The sequence below is a fragment of the Equus asinus genome, chromosome 29 (assembly GCF_041296235.1).
Source record: "Equus asinus isolate D_3611 breed Donkey chromosome 29, EquAss-T2T_v2, whole genome shotgun sequence".
NCBI lineage: Eukaryota > Metazoa > Chordata > Mammalia > Perissodactyla > Equidae > Equus > Equus asinus.
In genome coordinates this window covers 18,919,490-18,941,940 of record NC_091818.1, presented here as the reverse complement: position 1 = coordinate 18,941,940, position 22,451 = coordinate 18,919,490, and the positions used below count along the sequence as shown (strand labels likewise).

Here is a 22,451-nt window from a genome sequence, read left to right as displayed (position 1 = left end):
TTTTTCATTGTATTTAAAGGAGCTAAATTTTTTTAGAAGAAATCTCATATTGACAAGGTAAGCAGTGAAGCCAAACTTTTTTGGCCAGTAATACAGGAGTATATGCCGAGAGTCACAGTAATGTTCAGATATTTCACTAGTAGGAATTTCAGAAATAAATATGCTAATTATAAATCATATATATAGAAAGATGCCCAAGTTGAGACTAATTATAGAACATTAATGTAAAATATTATATTGTCTTTAAATGGTTATTTTTGAAGACTCTAGAACAGCTATCCAACAGAACTTTCTGTGTTGATGGTAATATTCTATAATTTGCACTGTCCAGTGTGGTAGCCATTAGCCACATGTGGCTACTGAGCGCTTGAAATGTGGGTCAGGCAACTGAGGAACTGAATTTTTTATTTTACTTAACATTATTTAAATGTAAATACTCATGTGGGGCTAGTGGCCACGGTATTAGCACAGTTCTGGAAATATGAAGTGTTAGGTGTAAGTGAAAATAGTAAGTTTATATGTCATGATTACAAGTATGTAAATACCTATATATACATATGGAAAGTGATATTCACAATTAAAATATTTGTGTTAGGATCAAAGGAAATGGGTGATTTTTTAAGAATGCTCATTAACAGATAAGTGAAAGTAATCCAGCACTCCAGCACTGTGCTGTTCGATATGGTGGCCAATAGCCCCATGTGGCAATTTTAATTTAAATTTAGTAAAATTTAAAATGCAGTCTGTCTGTCACACTCACCACCTTTCAAGTGCTCATAGCCACACATGGCTAATGTTTACCATTTGGACAGAACGGATATAGAACATTTCTACCACTGCCAAAAATTCTATTGTAGAGTGCTGCAGAGAGAACTGATAAAAGGAATATACTGGAACAAGTCATTGATGATTTATTAGTAATTTCTAAGGGCACAAATGAATTAAAACTGAAAATTGGATTCAGTAAAAACGTGTAAGGAACAATATTATAAGACCCTACGCTTGTAACACTCCATAAAGTATGGGCAGTGGACTAGTGCTGGTTATATTAGTCCATGACTAAATGCTTACTGTCGATTTGGGTACTTGTTTAGAAACTTCCATAGCAATGTGAGATTTCTGTCATCCCAGAGCATCAGCTCTGTTATCTCATCGAAGGGTAGACTGGTCTGGTTATTAACAAAGCTGCCTGGAGAGGTCTGTGTAGTCTGAGCTGAGTATTCGTTCTGAGCAGTCGTCCAAGAGCATGGGTCACAATGTGGTCTTTCACTACAGACAGTATGAGAAACTTTTGTCAAGATGAAACAGAGAACGTAGATTGCTCAGGGCAGTTTCGTAAGGAGCTTAAATTAGTTGGTAGTATAGCTTAATAATCTGTACTTGCAATTGAAATTAAAAATTGAACATTAAATCACTGAATGTACTAATCTTAGACTTCATCTTTCCTGCTAGTGGAAATGAGGCAAAAGATCCATTATCCACCAGTGTGAATCAGGACTTGAAAGGAGTTCCTAGTCAGGGTCTCTATCTGGAGAACTTGTTTCCTCTCTTCACCCTCCTGGGCCTGGGAGATTCAAGCAGCTAGCGGAATCTTTTCCATTCAGCAAAATTTCAACTTTGTATTTTCCTTTACCCCTTTTGGCTCCTTTGACATATTGTTACTCTTAGTTCTTTGTAACTATTTTCACTCCTTCCACCCAAAGTTAGTTTCAAAGGTTTGCAAGATGTCCAAAATAGGAAAATGGTTCTAAATTAAGTGAGCTTCTAAAGTTTTTTTTTTAAATCTTCCTTTTTTCACATTTAAGCCTGATTTCCTGATACAGTTATTTGTGAAATGTAAAAAGCTTTTTACTACTGTAATCAAGGCATAATCTATCAGCTAAAGCATTGTTTTAATGATTTGGAGTAAGCGTAAGTCCTAAATTTACTGCCTGTTTTCCTATCGTAGTTTTGGCTATACATTAAATGGTTGCCTATACCCTGAAATAAAATGCTCCGTATTCACTGTCCAGTTTATTTTGAGGACTAGTTCCACGTCTGTGGAATTTGGGGTCAAGCGGAATCAAGTACTTTGTAATAGTTCTTTCTTCTGATTCTAGTGGCCTTGCATTTTGGATTTAAAAACACATACATATTAATTCCTTTATCAATATGATTGATTTATCTGTCACTGATTTTAGCATTTCTTCTTTTTCTCTCTAATTTATTAAATTTGCAAAGAGTTGGAAAACACTTGAAGGAAATCACTTTTTCTTTTTAGTAATAGTCTGTATGTTACAGAAAAACAAATAATAGTATTCAGCATTTCTTGTTTAAATTTTGTGTTTTTTAAGACTGAACAAAATGTACATATTTGCTTAAAATACATATGAAAACCTAACTGATAGAACGGCATCTTCTGATTTCAGTGTAATATTATGATAATAATTTACTTAGACAGAATTATAGATACAGATAACCATATTATCACTTGGTTTATGTAGACCTACTCTTCAAAAAGATGAAAAATAATACTAAAATATTAAGACATGTTACTTTTTATCCATATTAATACTTTTATTCTTATATTTGGTAATATATTTTTAAGATACAGTATATGATTTCCTGATCTTAACAAAGTATTCCATTTCTTTTCAGGAGTTTGTGTTGTAATAATATCTTTATAGCATTTTCTCACCGATATAGCACTTTAAAAACATTATATTCCTAAGTTATTTAATACATGATTAGAGGTCGATATTGTTAATATTAATTTTATGTAACATTTTCAAACTCCTCAGAACATTTGAGGGCTTCTAATTCTTTCAGTTTATACAAGTTTCAACCTTGAGAATGTTGACTAGTTAGTTAATATTCTTTCTATTTATCAAATATTTTTTCATTGCTTACTATGCACTGGAAACTATTTAAGGCTCTGCAGAAAATCAGTATTAAAAAAATCCTTTTCTTCAGAGAGAGTATGTACTTGTAGACTTCTTCATATATGATCTCTGGCATTTAACACAACTCAAAGGGCTGCTTTTCTATCAGTTGTCAGGAAATGCATATGTCATTATTTGGAAGTATAGAGGCAGGACAGAATTTCTTCTGGCGTTGATAAAGTCATTGCTTTACAATGAGTTTAGCTTTACTAATTTTTTAAAAATGGAATTTACAACTATCATCATTTGGCAACCAAGAATTTTTCCATATTTTTCTCAACTTCCCAACTGATAGTTCAGTGCTGGGGTAAAAGTTGAACTAGTCACTTAAGGTTTTGGTTTTAAGGAGTAATATTTGAATCATTCAGTAGTCTTTGGAGAAGATACTTTTTTTTTTAAAGAAAAGTGTGATTTTTGGAATACTGATTTTATCTAATTTATTTTCTTCAGAAGCTACATTTTTTAGTATGAATAAACTTGAACCAAGTGGTGTGATCTCAGTATAATATTTTACTCTTCTCTCGTCCTTCAGGAAAATCTTAAACTTCCACCAAAGAAGATTAAAAAGAGGTCCCTCCTGCACCAGGAAAGATCTGCAGATCTTTTTCAGTGTTCTTGGAGGTGTGGGGTGTGAGAACTTATCAGTTTGTGTCAGCCACCTTGTTCTCTAAAGGTAAGCACTATGTAGTGAGTGCACGCTCCTGGGCCCAGACTCCTGATGCAGGACTGGTTTTGGAATGCTCCATTCAGAGTTTGAGACCATCAGACTTTCTCATAGAAAAATGGCCTAGGCAGTCACTTGTGGGCAGGATATCACACACATCCATCAAGAGATGGTTTCTGTCGTTTAGAAGTGAAGCTTGACCTAGAGCAGTACAGGTGTTTTTTGTTTTGTTTTGTTTTTAAATCCTAGTTAGTAAACCTTGTCTTCCAGTTCAGTCCACATCTAAATCAGTTTAATAACTGCTGTGATTTATCCCTCATCAAGAACTCTTCTTGGATGTCTTGAGATTTGTGTTCAAGAATTTTGAAACAATGACAGCATTTAAGCAGTCTGGTGACTTAATACCTTAAGTTGATAAAACCAGCTTTGAAGAATTGCTTTTCAAGATATTTTTGAAGTTGTCTCTTACTTTTACTTCAGAGAATGTCCCTCAAACCATTTTTAAATCTGTATTAGGCTTCAGATAGTATGGAAGCAAGGCCTTCTTAATCTTTAGTAGGCATATGATCATAAAATTTCTTGTCAGATCCTAGTTGAAAAAAATATCACTTAAAGTCAGCAGTTTTTTTCCTATCCACAACTTTTTCCTGTTTTCAGGAAATGAAGAATATGTACGTTAGTTCCACCAGGGAAACCTTATGAAGGGTAAATAAATTAATGTCTCAGCTTTGCTTCTAAACTCTAACATCAGAAGACCTTATTGTTCTCTTGCATAATTTATTGACACCTCTCCAAACGACCAATCCTAAAGTAAATTGTCATTTAGGTATCATTCATTGACTATGAAGAAGAACAGGGGCATGTTGATTTTGAGAATGTCATCAAGATTAAAAGTAGGTTAGTATTAGATAAGATTAACTTTGGCTGCCACCAAGAGACTAAGTATGTAACAAAACCTTTCAGATGGTAATCAGCAGGATGCTGCGATGTGGACAGTGAGGGCTTAGGGTACTGATGAGGGAATTAAACCCTTCCATCTCCAGTTTCATTCCTACTTTCTTCTTCAAGCTCCTAAAGTGATCTTGGGAACTTTAGTTCTGCAAAATGGGAACTTCTCATGAACCATGAAATTGGAGAGAAATCTAGTAGCCTTATCTTATGGTGAATTTTACTCTCTTTTCAAAACAATTGTTCTTGCTATATGTGTATAATAAAAGAGATTAAGAAGGAAAAACAACCTTTGTCTTTGCTGATACAAAGAGAAAAAATACAAGTTAGACCTTTTTTTGAAAAAACCTTGGGAACCAGTTTACTTTTTTGTATGTAAATAGTTGAGGAGTTAGAACTAGTCTTGCTTATTGTAACTGCAGGCAACTTTAAAAGATTTAGATCTTCAAAGTAGATATGATATAGGTTATGTTAGTGAAGAAATAGAGATTAGACTACTGAGTAATTCAAGATAATCTCTCTATATAATTTTCTTTGAATTCTCATTTGTGCATATATTAAATAGTTTTAACCTTTATAATAGCGTGGAACATAACGGATGAATGCGTTAATAACTCTTTGCACCAGTTGAGAGGAAAATTTGAATTAAAAGCCAAACCTACTAAAAATGTAAAGTGGGATGTAAGAACAACTAAACAAGTTATTATTTCTTAGCTAAACTAAAATTTTATTATAACTGAAGTTTTTTTAACCTAAAAAACTCCTCGTCTTTTTAAAAATGAGCTTTGTCGTACAATAGAATTAACAATGTATTTTGTAAAAAGAAAATTTACTTCACCATTCTAGAACTAGTGTTCTAATTTCAAATCAGTTATGTAGCATGAATATATAAAAGTGGGGACAACTGAGATCTTGTCTTCGGTAGCTAGAGTATCAAAAATAAGATCTTTTGGGGGCAGCCCCATGGTCTAGTGGTTCAGCGTACTCCGCTTCACCGGCCCATGTTCAGTTCCTAGGCGTGGACCTACACCATGTCAGTGGCCATGCTGTGGCAGCATCCCACATACAAAATAGAGGAAGATTGGCACAGATGTTAGCTCAGGGTGAATCTTCCTCAGCAACAAATAAATAAATAATATATTTTCCCAATACTTGTTATTAATAACTTATATCACCTCAATTCATATTAGGCAACAAAATAAACTGTTGTTCTATGATTTTGATAATATACAGGAGTGAAAACCCAACATAATGGTACTGAGAGATTCTTCCATTGGAACTAGGATCTGGGAGAAGATTTTATTTATATATATACATACACATATATACATAGTAGTGTTTGTTCTTCTGAATATAGTAAGAATGATTTGTCAAAGATCAAGTTTCTGATTTGTCTTTCATAAGTATTTGTATGCTATATGTCTTGTTTTTGTTTTTAAAGGGACACAGACAATCCATGGAAACAGTCCCTACTACAAATTTCGTTTTGCTGCTATGATCAATGCTCCCTGCCTACTCTAATAGCTAGAGGGAGGTGAGAGAGGCAGCCCTGTGTTTACCAATGTTGACTTTTTAGAGAAGGAACCACAAGGCACTTCTAGCCCAGTCCTCTCCTTGGAGCCATCTAGACCAGGACTGTTCAGTAAAATTATAATGCAAGCCACAAAGACAGGCTTCATACGTAATTTTAAGGGGTGTTTTTGGTACCACATTAAAAAAGGAAGAAGAAACAGGCAAAATTAATTTTAATTACATTTTATATAACCTAATATATCTCAAATGTTATTACAACATGTACCCACTATAAACATTTATGAGATGTTTTACTTTTTTTCATAGTAAGCTTTCAAAATCTGGTGTGTATTTTATAGTTAGAGAACATTTTGTATTGGACTAGCCACATGTCAAGTACTCGGTAGTCACACGTGGCTAGTGGCTCCCATATTAGACAGTGCAGATCTAGACCAAGAGTGGAGCTTCCATTTTAGCGTCGTCCATGCTGAGGTTCATTGAGCTCCCCTGGTTTAGAATTTCCAGATTTAGCAGAAGACAAAAACAAAACAGGATGCCCAGTTTAATATGAATTTCAGGTGAATAAATAATTGTTCAGTGTAATTATATCCCATGCTATATTTGGGACATACTTATGAAAAATTGTTTACCTGAAATGCAACTTTAACTGAGTGTCCTGTATTTTATCTGGCAATCCTGCCCTGGCTCAACTGAGTGGAAGGCATCATCATGCTACTGAGAAACTTGCAGGATGAGAGGATAGAGAATCTCTTTCTCTGCAGAGGACTTTGATAACCCTTTGAAAATCAGTGTGCAATCCAGAAACTATCTGTAGCCCATTTCTTCCTAAATCTCTGAGATGTTTAAGACAGAAGAGGGGCTTAAATGACAAGGACTGTCATTACATATTTAAACATTTTAAATCTAAATCACTACATTAAGCTATAAGATTTATGAAACTTTATAAATTGAATTATTAGTAATTTGAGTTTATAAAATATAAATTGTCTAACAGCATGTTACTTGTATCACATCTTATGAAAAACAGTTCACCCTTGGTGATAATCCCAGCAGGTTTTAGGGTCCTGGCTGTTTCAAGTTATTTTCCTCCCGTTGGCTACCACTGCAGCTGTCACATAACTCTCAAGTTGGCAAGCATTAACACAAAATATTAGGTTGCTAAAAGCCAGGATAAGGCTTACTTTACATTACAAGTATTCAAGTACTTGTAGTTCACTTCTCTGGTTGACCATTGGATCCTGACCCAGTCACCAACCAGTCAGTTCTTATTCCAGGTTCCCCCCAAGGGCTTCTTTTACAGAGGAACAGCTTTCCATTCTTATTCTTTAACAATTTTTAATGTTTGAATATTAGTACCATTTTTGAAGTATGTAAAAACTTCATTAGTAGTGGATCTATCCCCCTTAAGCTCTAAAGAAGAGACCATTTATAATTCGTGTTCTCTAAGGACAGTAATTACACCAGCTCCACACTCCCTCTCAGAGGGAACGCTTGCCTTCACGAGGTGAATGACTTAGGTGACAGTTCCGCTTCATTACCAGCTAGGCAGGTAGATCCAGCTGCCGGTGCGGTTTGGCAGTTTAGCAGTTCAGTTTAAGCTATGGCGCATTCCAAATCCATTCATGCTTAGGAGAATGTACCCAAGAGTGTGGATATGTTTATAATTACTGCATTTCCTTCAGAGAACAAGAATTACAGGTAAGTTGGTTTTATTTCCCAGTAATCCAACAGCTATTTTTAAATAAGAAATTTAAGGATCTGAAAGTATTCCCCCTCCCCCAAAACAATCTCCTAAAAGATCTTGTGTGTAGCCTGTATTATATAATATTTTTCTTCCTCAATCTAAGGAGGACTTGAATCTGGTAGTGGTGGTGGGGTTGGGAGGAGACAACTAATTGTCGTTTGAAAGCCGTGAATATTACACATTTCCATGTCTAGAAATAGCCTAGGTTTATGTAAGAGTCTTATTTTGCCTAACTTTTAATGTCTAAGGTATGCATTATTTTGTCAAATTAACACCTTCATCTATATATAGACGAGGCATTCAGTCTTTTCAAGCTAATATCTCTAACAACAATGAGAAAATTAATTGTGTTTGGGTTTTCACTTTCATTCTTAAGACTGACTTCCTTTTCTTTAAAGCCTTTAACCTTATTTCCGAAACCAAAATTTAAAGCTCCAAAATACCTTAAATATAATTTAGCTCCCTTTTTACCCACTGAAATTTGGATGAGCTTTGGAGGACCTGTGAATCCCCTGAAGATATAAATATAAATATATCCGTAAATCTCGAATCTTTTATGTTTGTGTTTTTTGCTGAGAAGAGTGTCCATAATTTTCATCATATTCTTGAAGGGTTTTGTAACAAAAAATTTGGTTACTAACCACTGATCTAGTCTAACGTCATTACTTTACTGATAAAGAAACTGAGGTTCAAAGAATCTGAGTTTCTTGCCTTCATTCATTTGAAATTTAATACTTGTAAAAATTAAAGTTTATTTCTAAAAAACATTATACCTGTTTTTAGAAGGAAAAAGCTTTAATGTGAATTAATTGAACTTCAGAATACCAGCCTAAATGGGAGGAGTTAATTAGCTAACGGTTTCTTCTGTTCTACCCTTTGACTGGAGTCTTTACCAGTTGTTAATAAGAATGGCCCCTCAATAAAGTATGAGACTATGTGATAAACTTTTGAAGAGGGATTAAAGAAAAAATGAACTGTTGTAATTTAAATCCTATTTTGCTCTTTTCAAATCCTTTTCTCCAAAAAGAGTAACTAAAAGTCAGGAAAATATGTGAATAATATTATTTTATCTTATTTCCAGAGTATTAAAAAAGCAGTTAATTGCCTTAATAAACATCACACTAAGCATTGTTGGGACTCCTTCTGGTTCTGAACCTTAGTTAAAGAAATTCTATAGTAAACTATACATGCTTCAGGTTGTTTTTCGGTGATGGAGTATTTTAAGGTCATTCTTTTTTATCATGAGATTCTTTTAATATTACAGTAGTACTTTAGAAATGGTAAGTAAGCTAGTTCTATATTAATTAAGGAAACTAATACTTCTTTCTCGAAATAAAGCCAATATCTTTTTTTTCTTTTCCTGGTGCTAACCAATAAAATCTGCCTAATTCAAGATTTAATAAATTTATACCATTAATTGAATGTCAGAATAAAAAGAAACTTGTGAGATGATACATAGAAAGCAATTATTTCCCAAAAGGAATAGATAAAAGTAAGACAACTTTGGACAGTACGTATGTTTTTAATTCAAATTTAATTATACTTCACTGTTCTAAAATGTATAGTGTAAAGTTCATTATGGAAAATGGCATTGATTTCCAAAATAAGTTCCAGTTTTGTTTTTTTTCCCCTTTGGGTATTATCCCTCAAGGTGATTATCACTCATGCTCTTCTGTCTTTATGGAAGGTAACGTTTTAAGTGAGCCACATTTTGTTTTTTTCCAGGAACAACAGTTTACAAATGCCACTAAATAGGCTACCTATGTTAACTTTCCATGGGTAATTCAAACAAGTAAAAAGTTATATTTTTACTTTTTATTCATCAAATTATTTTATGTTTGAAATAGAAAAGCTTAAATTCTTCCTAGGGACATTTGCAGATATTTATAGTGTTTTTGTAAGTTGAGGTAGATGTTAAATATCCTCTTTGCATTCAAAGAAACTGAAACAATTAATGACCTACTCACTCAATTCACTAAATCAGTGGTGGACCCTTGGTTTTCATGGCAGATTAAAAATAATATGTCATCTGAATGTAGATGAATAGAAATGTATTTATGATCAGTATTTTTTTTTTTTTTTTTTTGCTGAGGAAGAGTCACCCTGAGCTAACATCCATGCCAGTCTTCCCCTGGTTTGTATGTGAGTCTCTGCCACAGCATGGCTACCAACAAGTGATATAGGCCTGTGCCTGGGAACCGAAACCAGGCCACCAAAGCAGAGCGCACCAAACTTACCTACTGGGCCACAGGGCCAGCCCCTATGATCAATTTTATTTCAGAATTTTATCACCATAGATTATTGTTTAAAATAGAATTTTTAAATAAACTTAAGAACCATTAAAAGTGACTTCTCTCTGTATGCCTACATGCATGGCTTATGTCTTTCTGTTTATAAACAATTTAGCATTTAATTCTTATTTCCTTTCAGTTTGTGTATCAAAAACTCTTTTAGCAGTTATACTGTTTTTACTGCAGTAGATAGACTTTGAAACTTTGCCACAACTACCTGCCATATGCTCATTTAAGTGAAAGAAGCCAGACACAAATTATGATTTTGAGATTCATCCATATTATTGAGTGTGGTTGCTGATCATTCTCATGGCTGTATAATGTTCCATCATATAAATGTACCACCAGATTTGCATTTTTATGAGATTGCCACATCTGCCCTATGAAGGATAGAAAGATATGAAGTCAGTAAGCTTCACAGTAAGTCTGGAAGAGAGATAATGGGGTTTGAGATAGTGTGGTGACATGAGGATGAAGAGAAGTGGGAATATTACAGAGAGATTTATGAGTTAGTATTTGTAGAGCATGGGGATTAATTAGATGAGGGAATAAGGAATACAGAGACACCAAGGATAACTCATAAGTTTCTGGCTTGGGCAGAGTGCACGGTGATGCCCTTTATTAAGTCCAAACACTGGAGAGGAATGGATTGTTTGAATTTTAGTGATAGAGGGGGATAATGAATTCAGTATCTGATATATCTGAGGTACCTGTGAAACGTGGCACAGGTCTGTTTTACACAACTAAATAACTGTTTATTAACTAATGAATGCGTGACTTTACATTCATTAGTAACAGTGTGCTAACAGAGCTCTTCTACATGTGGAAAGTTGTAAATCTTGCCTTTCTCCTCACTATCTGTTTTTACCTCTAAATCTCATGAGAGAAATTTTCTAAATGTTTGTGAGAGTTGTTTTGTCACATCTTGTGTTTTTTCTTTTGTATATATGTGTATTGTTTACTTTCCCTAAAGTAGTACTACCTTAATATGCAAGCAGAGTTGCATCTTCCCATATACGTGATATGAAAGGCGTTGTCATGCCTTCATACTTTAAAAATTGTGTTTCCGTTATAGTCTTCCCTTAAATTAGCACAATAATCACACCTTAAAATGAGTTTATTTATATGAAACGATTGACCTGGCTACTTGGAAAGACTTTTAAAGTGACTGAAATAAATGTTCATTAAATTTTATTGGGGGAAAGGAAAAAAGCTAAGAATGGGTTAAGACCTGCAACCTGAGCACAAGCCTAGACAGGGAGTCACAAGGAGAGCCCTGGGTGTCAGAGAGCTGGATGGAAGCTGATTTTAAAGGGATATAATGCCAAAGCGGGGATGGGAACTGTCAGCAAGGAACGCCTGCCATACGATGCTGCGTAAGACTGGTTGTACCCTTGGGAAATTCTGGGGGAAGAAGAATAGGACTTACAGCACTGAATAAAACAAATGTCTAGGACACAGTGGAATGCTGAGCAAACTTAGCAGTTTACCCAGTTTACACCAATCTGTTATGATTCGGGGCTATATTTAGACCACAAAAGTTGAACTGAAGTCATGTCCATGAGAAACAAACTAAGCAATCATGATCATGATTTTCAGTTGATAGAGTTTTACCTAGCTTTAGGCTCTGTCACTTCTCAGGTAGTAAAGTTTTTAAAATAAATGCTCCATTTCATTTTGTTGAGTTTTGGGTTTTTGTTTTTGTTTTTTTTCAAATTTCTACGTATAATCAGCATTTACATAGTAAAATCAAACCAGTACTTTCAGAAGCCACTAAAGTCAATTCATTTGTTTAACATATACTTATGAAATATATCTCATATTTATAATAGTGTTATAGACTAAGATGATGATGCAAAGAGGTATTTCTGCTTTTTGTTACTGATACAATAGTTGGGAGACTCAGAACATACAAAAGCAGTGTGATAATACATATTATTACAGGATTAAGTGATTGAATAGTGTTGAAATAGCAATGAATCCAAGGGAAAGAAGTTATCAGCTATGATATGTAGAAGAAATGATGGAGATGGTGGAATTTAATTTGGATCTTGATGGATGGGTAGGATTTGAATAGGTGTGGCAGGAGCCTTGCAGGCAAGGGTACCATCATGAGAACAGATGCAGAAGAAAACATGGCATGTATTGGGCACAGTGAGAAACTGGCCAGACGGCAGCAGAAGGCACAAGCTGGAGTGGGGAGAGAGAAGGGTTTCAGTAAGGACTGACCAAAGCTGCTTAAAGCTTTGAATTACTCAAAAAGTCACCAGCCGTAAGAACATGGATTATTGTCTTGATTTTTAGATGACCTGTAACTACTATTTTACTTTACTTGTCATCATGTGGTAATTATTTACTTTTTTTTATTTTGTGATAATTATTTAGATTTTTATCTTTTTAGAAACCTAATGTGAAATAACCTGAAGGAGGGAAGTGATTGCGCTTTGAAGTTTAGAGAATGTTCACCTGAGATCTGTGGATCGGCCTCAGGGAGTCTGGATCTCTCTGAAATTAAGATAAAAGTTGGATGTATGTCTTTTCTGGAAGAAGAGTCCATTGCCTCCTTTATGTATATATTTTTTTAATATAGGAAATAAAAATAGGAAAATGAGAACATATTAAATGTTATAATGCTTTTCTCTTCTCTCACTGTTTACTGGTACAATATTTAAGAGATAATCCTGAAGTATAACAATTGGATTGATTATGAGATAGTGGCCAGAGATAGTGGCTATTTCATGAATTCCGTAAAAGTCCTTTCAGTAGAAGGACAACTAAATTGGTTTTTTTAGATACAGGCATATTGCTGCGTGTGCTATTTCAAGAAATTTCTTCCTATTTTGGACAAACGTATATCTCCTTTATACAGAATATAAAACATTTAAGTAAATGTTGAACTTTAATGCTGAAGTATACTCATCTGAATCATGTTTAATCTTTTATCCAACTGTTTAAAGCAGGAGTAGAAAAATCATAGCCCGTGGGCCAAATCTAGTCCTCTTCCTGTTTTTATATGACCTACAGGCTCAGAATTGTTTTTACATTTTAAAATTGTGAAAAAAAAACGAAAAAGGATTGTAAGGGATTAGGATTCTAACAAAGAAGGAGAGGAAGATGTAACAGATCATCTGTGACCCATGAAGCCTAAAGTACTCACCGTCTGGCCCTTGTCTTTTTTGCCAGCCTTTGGTTTAAAGTAGTTGAATTTTTAAGCTTTCCCAAATACGTGTGTTATTTTACAAGGGATATATTACTTGTAGATGGATACTTTTGAAGTTGCAATATATATTTGCAAATATATATATATTTGTATAATTCTAGCAAAGTTGATTAGATACAACTTTTCTAAGTTGTATTAGATCTTTTTCCATACTGGGTATTCAGCTAATAGTTCAGCTTTCTAAATTCTGGAGTTGGAAGTATATGAAAAAATTGTGGACTTCATGATCCAATTCAAAGAAGTATGTGACTATAAAAGTAGATTTTGTTCTTCATGAATGTATAATGCAGCAACCACAATACCGATCAATTGATAAGTATTAAAATATAAGCTTTATATTTAATATAAAAATATAATCTTTACTTTTAGAGATACTACTTACCTAAAGCAAATGTATTGTATAAAGGCAAAAGGAAATATACATTTAACTGATAAAGTGTTGGGCAAGGCACTTGCTGAAAAGTACATTATTCATTGGTTTATTCAACGTTTATACTTATTTTTGGAACTGTTTAATAGGTTTTTGACTTCTTCTATTATGTTATTAATGTATGAGATACTGGGATTCTAAGTTTCAGATATTGAAATACTCTTATTAGTGGAGAATTATTATATGTCGTAATTAGTGAGTCTCAAAAAATTGGGGCAATTCTGATTCCTCCTGCATCATTAATTTTTCCTTCACTACTAGATCTTTTCTATCAACATGCAAATAATGCTGACTTTTTTCTCCTGTCTTAAAAAACCTTCTTGTTCCCAGTTCTCCCTCCAGTTACTGCGCTATGTCTTTCCATTTACAGCTAATGTCTTTGAAAGAGTTGTTCATGCTTTCTGAATTCTGTTTCTGTAACCCCTGCCACTCCAAGAAAATTGCCCTTCTTACTGACCACCATGCTGGCCATTTCTCAGTCCTCTTCTTACTTGATCTGGAAGCAGCATTGAACACTTTCTTTTTTTGGCTTTCAGATACTACGCCCTTCTAATTTTTCCTGCTACCTCTCCGGCTGCTACTTTCAGTCTCCTTTGCTGATTCCTGCTCTCTTCTCCAACCTCTCAATGCTCCAACATTTAGAATTTGGACCTCCTTTCTGTTCACATTTACTCTCTTGGGGAGCTTATCCAGTGCCGTGGCTTTAGATGACCATCCATTTGCTGATGAGCAGAAGTCATTTCGTGTTCTCAGAATGTAACTTAGTAAACTAAACTCCTTATCTTCCCCCGACCTAAACTTCCTTCTGAATTTTCCTCATCTCAATAAATAGCAGCTGCATGCTGGTGATCAGCCTTGGTGTCATCCTTGATTCCTGGCTTTCTTTCCACCTCGCATCTGATAATTCCCCACAACTCTGTCACCATAGTCTCTTGTCTGGACTCTTAAAATGTATCCAAAATCCAGTCACTGATCGCCATTTCCACGGCTACATCTCTGAGCCAAGTCACCTTAATGTCTTGCCTCTGTTATTAGTATTATTGCAAAAGTCTCCTATAACTGGTCTTCCTGTTTCTGCCCTTGATTTACTTTGGTCCATTCTTAATACGGCAGGTAGAGTAGTAATTGTATTAAAATATTAGTCATGTTATGTCACTCCCTGGGTGAAAATCCTCCATTGACTTCTTTCTCATCTCAGTCGGAATAAAAGCCAAAGTCCAAGAAATAGCCTATCTGGCTCTGTCCTCTAGGCCCTTGTTATTCCAGGACCTCAACTACTTTTCTCCCCTCACTCACTCGCTCTGGTCATATTGGCTTGTTTGCTGTTCTTGGAACATGCCAGGCAAGTTCTTGCTTCAGAGGATTTGAACTGACTGTTCTCTCAGCCTGTAACACACTTTCTCTGTTATCTGCATAACCCGTTACCTCATCAATTTGGGTTTTTTTACTCAAATGTCAGCTTAGTGAGGCTCTCTTTTACCTCTCAGTCTGAAATTACAAATTTCCCATACTCCACCCCAATTCTTCCTCCTTTGGTTCTTATAAGCCCCGTTACCGTCTACCATCCCATATATTTTACTTACTTTTCCTGTTTTTTTTCTGCCTTCTTCCTCTAGAATAGAAAGGCAGGGATTTTGTTTGCTTTATTCATTTGCTGTGTCCTCAGCACATGGAAGTCTAGTGCCTAGTTCATGTTACACACTCAGTATTCGCTGAATGAATGAATGCTGTTTAAAAAAATAGTCAACACAAAAAATTTAAAAATGATTCAGGGATTTTGAGAGCCCTTAGATCATTTAATAAATGTTTAAATATTTCAGTAAACAACATGCATGAGACTAACGGTATTAGAAATATGACTGTATATAATGATGTTACAACATGTAGAACTTGCTTCTTTGAACAAGTCCTTGGCTTTGACTGTTTACGTATTCAATTTTGTAAGTATGGAATACTGAAAAAAATGTCATTTGAAATTAAATGTCATCAGTATTTGAGTATGCTATAATGTGGCTATTTTTTAAGAGAGCCTTTTTTTGTTGTTAAAAATATTGGTCATTTTAAGAATTTTTTTAGTTTTTAAAACTTTTTATTTTGAAATAATTTAGATTTACAGAATATTTGCAAAGATAGAACAGAGACTCTGCCCTTCAGGATCCTTGTTTAATGTTGCATAAGTTTACAAGCTCCAAAAAGCACGAAATGAAAACTATTTCAGCCTACCAATATAGCTTTTGTTAAGGTTATTGCTTTTTAAAATTATTTTTTAAAGACCCACCATAAAACCACCAGATAACTACTGTTTTTAAATTTAAATACTGTTTTTTAAATTTCCATATGTATTTTCTGTGTTGACTACATGCGTAACTATTCTAAATAACTGCAGTCATAATATGCATTTCAGTTTTTTCTTAATTATGACACCCATTTTTCCATGTTTCGTTATAGTCTTCATCATTGTATTTTTAAATGACTAATAATAGACCATATTGCTAATAATCATTATTAATAAACTATTCTCCTCCTGTTGGAAGTTGCCATCCAGTGTGGTGGCAGTAAGAATAGAAAAGAAAGTATAAATATAAGCAGTAGGATTTGTCTTTCTATTAAATGTAGGATAAAGAGGATGTAAAATAACTATTTGTCCAAGACTGCTCCGAAGTATCCTGAGTGGCTAAGGAACAGTGATCCTAGGAAAAGAATAGAGGATCAGGAAGAGCTGTGCAAGTGGAAGGAGAGGATATTCTTGGAATGATGAGTTCAGTTTAAGAGGAAGCCTCACTGAGTAGACAGAGTGCTGAACTGAGCAGCAGGAAAGTTGGGTTAGTCACGAGGGGCCCTGGACAGCTGTTCACTTTTCTGGCTTTTGGTTGTCTCGTCTGTAAAATAAGTGTTGGACTACTAGATTATTGCTGAAGTGTCTTCCCACTCAGGAACCATTGCTGTCCTTTGTTTTATTTAAAATTCATTATATTTCTTCTGACTGTTTTCTGGTGACTCTAAAACTTTGGTTTATAATGAAAAGAGGATAAAACGCTCAATCCTGAGTCTGTTGGAGATTAAACTTCCTTTAATACTAAAACACTTGACTTGACACAGGAAGTGCAGAACTGCCATTTCATTTTATCTTTCTCTGCCAGAAACAACTTCTCCTAGATCAAAATTTAGAATAAGGAAGATTGGATTTAAGGCCAACTTGGAAGAAACATTCTGGAATTTTCTTTTTTGGGTTCTTATTATTAACTACCTGACATCTCAATAAAATATTTGGGAAAAAAGCAATGCAATACAAATAGGATAATGTTCATGTAAGTGTATATATATATATATATATATACATATATATATATATGTATATATATATAATAAATGTAATATAGTTTAGGGGAGGCAATATGATATAGAGGAAAAGAGCAGTCTTTGGAATAAGTCAGCTTGTGTTCAGATATCAGTTTTACTGCTCTACTGGCTGTGTAACCTTAGGCAAATTAAAATGAAAAGTTAGATTTTTGAGGATGATTTAGTTTCTTTCTGTGTAAAATTGGAATAGTAATACTGAATTTGCAAAGTTGTCATGAGGATTAGAGAGAATGTGAAGTACTGGCTACATAGCCTGATGTTCAGTAAACAGTAACCTTTGTCAATTATCAGTAACAGTTATTGTTGTTACAGTGTGCGCTTAGTTAATACTTTCTCAAACTTTGTCTGTATTAAACACTTATTCTATGTTCCTGTCCTGTAATTAGGATCGTGTGTGCGTGTGTGTGTGTGAGAGAGACCGTGAGATTTCTGATATTCAGCTTTTCAGCAGCTTAAATGATTTGGCAAAACTAAAGAATTATTTTAAAAGTTCTAATTCTAGAGCTTCGGCATATTCAAGTCTGAAATGGAATAGTGTTCATTTTTAAAGAAATGTTTCCTCCATGTGAATGCCTGTCGTGTGCTGCTCTCATAAAAATACTTGTTAGATTCAGACCAGAGTCCAATAAAATCACTGAAATATACTTCTTATGGAGTGTAGGTCATATAATGCAAAATGCTTTATGATAGGAATCAGGAGAGGTAATTTTCTTCTTCTTAAAGATTACTGGTCATATTTTATAATGTTATGACAATATGTTACCATATGGTGTACAAATTTATTTTCTGATGCCTGAACCAGAAGAACCGCTCTGGGTATTTAACTGGAGAAAGGTTCCTGTGGTTCCCAGTGTCCTCTTTTGGGAATTTTATTTGTTCAAGGATCTCAAGAAGATAGATGTGCTTCATTGGCTTGATTTATACGGTTTAAAGGAGACCTAGAAAATTCTTTATTCAAATGCAAGTGGAGGAAGGGAGAGTACCAAGTGAGGGAACAATGATTATAGAGACATATCATGAGCTTCAAAACTAAGAAGAAAAGATGAATGAAAATGACTTTATGGTTTATCAAGAAAGATGTTAATCAGGAAGGCAAAATAGGAAAAGATGAAAAATAGGAAGGAAATTAAAAAAAGTCCCTACTACCTTGAATATATATTTTATGAGCAGAAAGATTTGTTTACGTTCAAAAGAAAAGATAATAGAAAACTGACTAATAAAAACACATAAAGATACAAATATTGTTACCACCAAATGGTCTGGACCTGTTTTATGCTGGAATTGATTCGAGCTGTAGTAAGATCGCTGTTTTCAGATGGATGACTTTGATCTTGGTGTCCTTAAGGAACAGGCATGTTGCTTTCTCTTTTATGTTGCGTTTTGTTCCTGGTATGCTCAGCAGGTATTGTGCACTTGCGATTTCTCAATTTATAAAATATATTATACAATTGTTAGTTAAAGCATTTTTGGTGATTCTTCTTTTAAAATTCCCTAACCTGTTGTTGACCAAGACATTACATTCAATGACAGTTGCTCACATATAGTTTGATTCCATTATCGCTAAGAAGAGTAGATTTTATATATTTGTAGAATTGACTTCTTGTTTCGGCTAAGCTGCACTTAAACTGTTCATTTTGTCTGACACTTTATCACTTAAAAAAATACATGAAATTTGGAGAGTTTTATTTCAAATAATTTAGGATGTATTTCGAAGACATTTTAAGCCACTAGTTCTTAAGCTTTAGCTGTATCAGAGTGACCGGGAGGACTTGTTTGAACGGAGATTAATGGACCCTTCCACCACTGCTTCTGACATAGTGTGCCTGAGATGAGGCCTCAGGACGTCCAAGAGATTTCTAACAAGTTCCCAGGTGGTGCTGATGCTGTTGCTCTGGGGACCATGCTTTGAGAACCACTGTACTGAACTAACAACAGAGTGACTTGACTTCACACCCCAAACAGTTAAAAACTAGTAATGTTTCAATTGCAGGCAGTAAGGGGAATTTTCTAACTCTCTCTTACTGAGTGATAGCATAGAGACAAATAATGACCTTGTTCCAGGTACTTGGAAATAATTTCTTCTATTATTTAAACACTGAAATCACTCCTTTGTTTAAAGAATTATTTGTGTAAAATTAGATTGACTTTCCCTTCTGTTTCTTGCATTTAAGAGTAGCATTATTTCTGAGACTGATGTAAAAGTAATCATTTTTAAAGTGTCTTATTTCAGATTGGTAACTTGCTAGATCTGACAAAATAACAGAAACAACGTGCTATGTAATCTTGCTTACACTACTTCCTTTAAAACATTCTCAATATTGTGAGTATTTAAGATTGTTTACTAGAATATTATTTATATTACATATTCAGTTCGGCTTTTATAAAATTTCTTTAAGCTTTTCAAAAATAATTTAAAACTAGAAACTTCTTAACATCTCATGCTTTTAACTAAAAACAGATTGATAATGCTAATGATATGGTAAAACTGTCATGTTTTTGTGGAAATCATATTTTATTTTCTGAAATAATAAAAATACCTTTTAAAATAGATGGAGAAAATATGAAAGGGAGATTGCTGCTGAAAATTCACGTAGTCATTAAAGGATAAACTATGTAACTGTTGACTATGAACTGTTGACTGGGCTACATTTATTATAGTAAATTTCTGATTAAGTTAAAAAAGATTCAGTATATTGTCCTTTTGGATATTTAAAAATAGGAAGTCACATTCTTTTTAAGAGCAGGAACAATGTTTGAAATAAATTCATTTTGTAAATACAGTTATATTTGAAGAGTGTATCTTAAGACAACCAATTGTTGCGTCTCTGATTGCTGTGTACTCTTCCTTTTCTACAACCTTTTTATTTTGTACTCTTCTTAAAGCCCATTTCTTGATAGTGACTGTCTTTATTGTTTCAGAAAGAACAAATTACTTGTCAATAATAAATGCACGCTTCTGCTTATTTGCAGAATGAATGTATACATTCTTTTACTTGCCTATATACAGCATTTATCTTTGCAAGTATTAATTTACTAAAAAAGTTACCAACTTTGTGGTCTTTAAGTCATTTTTTAAAATTTTGTTAACTGACTGATACTCTAGTTAAAAGCAAACTGCATACTTCCTACTTGAGGGGACTCGTTTTTACCTTTGTAGGAAAGAAGTAACATACTGGGTCATATTTTAAGTTTACATCTGCTTGCTTTCAAGTATTAATTAGTTTGCACTTTGTGTTTGTCTAGTTTTCTATCAAGTTGATCTTTTTATGCATTTACTAGATCCTGTTCTTATTCTGTAAAGGCTAGGTTACAATTAAAATAACTTGGAGACCATTGGGAGGTATTGTGTTAAACTGTGGACCTTGCATTTCTTCATGTTCAGACTGCATCTCTGTTTATTATTTCAATCTGAAGCTAGTACTATCAGAGTGTGAATGTGGTCCCTGCCAGTAAGCCATGTGGTGGCTAAGATAGGTGAAGGCAGAGTGGCTGACTTGAAAGGAAGTCAGTCTTCAACAGTAGACTGGGCGAGTGCATGAAACAAAGTCAAGGTCACATAGGGAAAAGAACAGGCTGGCTTCATGGGCATGTGACCTGTGCAGTCACACAGGGCCCAGCGCACTGAAGCGCCCTGCACTTGGTTTAGTGCTCTGCTGTTGCATCTTAAAATTCTTAATAATTTGCAAACAGGAGTCCCTGCACTTTCATTTTACACTGGATCTCCTAAATTATGTAGCTGACCTAAATAGATAAATAACAAGAGAAAATGAAGCAAGGATTTCTTGTGTCCCCTTGGTTCTTCATTTCTTTTCCCAGAGTAGCCAGAATGGGACTTATTTTTAAAAGGATGACTTATAGATGTTGAAAACTTGTGGAAAATTAGCCTAATTTGAAGGCGATTGTGTGTGTATGCACGTATGTACTTCGGTCACTTACCAAAAAAATGGATGGGGGAAGGTAGGAGCTTGTAAAATTTTTTTTATAAAAGTATCGAAGTTGGTCAAACTAGGGGCCATCCTGGTGGCGCAGTGGTTAAGTTCGCACGTTCCACTTCAGCAGCCCGGAGTTCACCGGTTCAGATCCCGGGTGCAGACATGACACCGCTGGGCAAGCCATGCTGTGGTAGGCGTCCCACATATAAAGTAGAGTTGGATGGGCACAGATGTTAGCTCAGGGCCAGTCTTCCTCAGCAAAAAGAGGAGGATTGGCAGCAATGTTAGCTCAGGGCTAATCTTCCTGAAAGAAAAAAAAAAGATGGTGAAGCTTCCAGTAGAGACTTGACTGAGAAAATATATAAGGTACACACTTTGAGAAGTAAACACAAGTGGAACTACAGAATTTTATTCCCGAGTTAACCTACTGTGTGTTCATGCAAACCACAATAGTGTTTTCTTCATCCATAAAGCCTCATGCTTTATATTCAATTATTTGTTATTAATAGTTGAATTAATTATTTGCTCATTATTTCCTCCTAATATTGTTGTTATTATCTCTAATATGGTAATTATTTCTTGCCTTCACAGTGCTTTTAGAGTTTGTTTTTAAAAGATTTTGAAAATTAAAATTTAGAAATTCAAAATCTCAAACATTGTGGTTTTTAAGGAGCCCTGTCAGTGTCTGTCTTTCATTTGATGGCTGCATAGTACCCACCTATTTACATTGGAAGCTTTTGTTTGTATCACACCTAGACTCTTTTTCCAGATCTCTTCCTTGCTCAAGTTGGCTAATTTCATTTACTGCATAGCCAAGCTAAAACATAAAACCAAACATTTTTACATTCTTTCACGTGAGAGTTCGTTTATTCTAATAAACTGTGGGATAAGAGGTAGGGGAGGGGATTGCCTAAGTACATAAGAATCCTTGCAAACCTTAGTGAGCCAATATAAGATTTTCTGAAATTTGTAATTCCACTTTACAGGTATCAGGCAGAATTCGGTATATTTGAACCATATGATATAGAATAATACCCTACTTTCATTTAGAAGCAAAATTTAGAAAAAGAGCAGGGAGAAATAACTGAGAAGACTACTTGTTCCTCTACAGATTACTAAAAGTATATGCCCACTTTTATAAGTATCTAATAATATAATAGAGAACTAACTTGTTATAACTAGAGAAGGAGGGAATACCAAAATTTTCATTGTAAGAGGACACCACTTGTGGAATTTCTGTTTTAAAATTGATAAAATACATTTCTTTAAGACTCTTATGTAATTCTAAGCACTCATTAGCTCCATTTTAGATCTCCTTGGCTTCAGTACAAAGTGTGCTGGCACTTAGGAAGGTCTCTCCTGGGTTTCTCAAGTATTCTGAAAGAGCTCTCAGGAAACATCAGGCTGA

At 34.4% G+C, this 22,451-nt stretch overlaps 1 protein-coding gene across 28 annotated transcripts in view; it reads left to right on the top strand.

Moving 5' to 3' along the window:
* Positions 1-22,451, top strand: part of ZEB1 (zinc finger E-box binding homeobox 1) — a 180,216-nt gene that overhangs the window by 57,131 nt on the left and 100,634 nt on the right. For 16 of the 28 annotated variants that reach the window (XM_070501127.1, XM_070501119.1, XM_070501125.1 and 13 more), the window contains one exon: positions 3,454-3,594. The exons of the other annotated variants lie outside the window; for them this stretch is intronic. The gene's annotated coding sequence lies outside the window, so the exon portion shown is untranslated. The remainder of the gene's footprint in view (positions 1-3,453; positions 3,595-22,451) is intronic. 28 annotated transcript variants of the gene reach the window in all.